The following is a 2,536-nucleotide window of genomic DNA, read 5'->3' as shown; positions in this document are numbered from 1 at the left end:
ATATATCCTTTCTGATTGGTGTTTCTGGCTTCTTGGGATATATTCTTAGAAGTGGGATTTCTGGGTCAAATGGGAGTTCCATTTTTAGTTTTTTGAGGAAACTCCATACTGTTCTCCACAGTGGCTGCACCAGTCTGCATTCCCACCAGCAGTGCAGAAGGGTTCCTTTTTCTCCACATCCTCTCCAACACTTGTTGTTTGTTGATTTGTTGATGATAGCCATTCTGACAGGTGTGAGATGATACCGCATTGTCGTTTTGATTTGCATCTCTTATAATTAGTGACTTTGAGCATGTTTTCATGTGTCTTTCGGCCTTCTGAATGTCCTCTTTTGAAAAGTGTCTATTTAGGTCCGTTGCCCATTTTTTGATTGGATTTTTTATCTTCCTTTTTATACCAAAAAAAGTATTCATTGTTTATTTGAAATAAATTTAACTGAGCATTCTGTATTTTTATGGCAACTCTACTCCTTGAGAATCCATGGTTATTAGACAGCTCTAACATGGAATTGGGTCCTGAATTCACATTATCTGCCAAAAAATGTGTAAGCTAAAATATTTGTATCAAATAGATACAAAATTATATTGTCCTTAGGTGCCTGGTAAAAACAAACGAAGTGTTTCCTGTAAAAATGCATCTTTACATTCAAATAAATATAAGCTTACAATAAAAAACAAACAAGAAATAAAAAGAGCCACTGAGGGGGTGGGAGTAGGGGTGGAAATAATGGATCAGACTCATGTGAACTTTAGATATTGTAATTATCAGATATAGAAAATAAAGTGTTCATGTTAAGAGAACAAAAGAGGAAATGGAAACTATAAGTAAGAAGAATTTTTTAAATGACCAGAAACATTACAAAGCAAACTTAATAGAGAAATATAATTATTAAAATGAAAAACTGTCAAATAGAAAATTATACCTAATTGAATAAAAAATTAATGGCCTAGATGCCAGACTCCAACACAAAGAGACAGAAAAATGTAAAGAAAACTGAAGATTGAGTAAGAACCAACAAACATTCAATTGAAATTTCATAAAGAGATAGTAAAGTGAATAAAGGAAAGGAAATTCAAATTTTTCCAAACTAGGAGTAGGTATTAATCCTCAGAATTAAGAAGCATAAAGAATACTAAGCAAGATTACTTTAAAGAAAAATGTATTCCTAGACACATTACTAAAAAAACTGAAGAATGCCAAAGCCAAAGAAAAAATTTAAAAGCAGCTAAAGGAAAACTAAAGAGATATTATTACCTTGTATCTAATTAGACACTCATCATACTTCACAACTGCAACCATGGAAGTCAGAAGAATATTATCTCTAAAGTACTAGGAGAAACAACTATCAATCTAGAATTATGCACCCAGCAAAAGTATCTTTCAAGAATGATGGCAAGAAAAAAGTAAAAGTTAAAATTTTAAAAGGGAGCATTTGAAATCTTGCTTTCCAGCATATGTCATCAGTTTGGCTCAAATAAACTAATAAAAATTTAAAAAGAAAAAGAAAAAAGAATGATGGCCCAAAAAATAGACATAGTCTGATAAATAGATACAATCAGGTAAATTGAGAGCAGTATAACAATAAGAGACCCTCTCTAAAAGACTTGGAGGAATTTACTACTATAGTAGGGGGAAAAAATGAGTCCAAATACACACACACAAAAAAAAAAATGAGCAAAGAAAGTGGTAACTATGTGAATAAATCCAAACAAACATTAATAGTATAATGTAATAATAATAGTCTAACTTTTGATGTTTAAAAACAAAACAAATAACATTTACAAAAGCACATATTAGACAATAAATCAGATCTCAAAAAAATTTTAAGTTGATATCAAAAAGATCATGTTTTCTGACCATAATGTAACTAAGTAAAAAATCAATTTTTAAATAACTTTAAAAACTTTCTATACATCTAGAAATTATTTTTTAAATTTAAATAATTCATGAATCAAACAATAAGGATTTTAGAAATTAGAAACAACTAAAGCTGAATAATAACAAAAATACTTTTTATCAGCGTTTATGGTGTTAAACAGCTAAATATTTAAAATGTTGTTTGAGGAAAAGAAGAGAAAGAGAAAGAAGGTGGAAAGAGCTCTTGTCTAAGTGTTTACTCGGCGCCAGGTATTATTCTAAGTTCCTTACATATTAACTCATTAAATCTTCCCAACAACTCTATGCTATGATTATCACCCACATTCTAAGAATATGAAACTAAAGCACAGAGAAGTTAAGTTACCTGACCAAGACCACATAGCCAGAAAGAGACTTAACTGCTTACAATTATTAATGAACTGAGCATTAACACATAAAAATAAAAAAAGGACCCTGCCCAACCTGCGTGGCTCAGTGGTTGACTGTTGACCTATGAACCAGGAGGTCATGGTTTGATTCCCAATCAGGGCACATGCCAGGGTTGTAGGCTCGATACCCAGTTTGGAGCATGCAGAAGGCAGCCGATCAATGATTCTCTGTCATCATTGATGTTTCTGTTGCTCTCTCCTCCCTTCCTATCTGATATATATATATATAT

This window comes from Myotis brandtii, unplaced genomic scaffold, assembly GCF_000412655.1.
Source record: "Myotis brandtii unplaced genomic scaffold, ASM41265v1 scaffold216, whole genome shotgun sequence".
Lineage (NCBI taxonomy): Eukaryota > Metazoa > Chordata > Mammalia > Chiroptera > Vespertilionidae > Myotis > Myotis brandtii.
The sequence above is the reverse complement of the archived record's forward strand: the minus strand, read 5'-3'. Positions refer to the sequence as shown.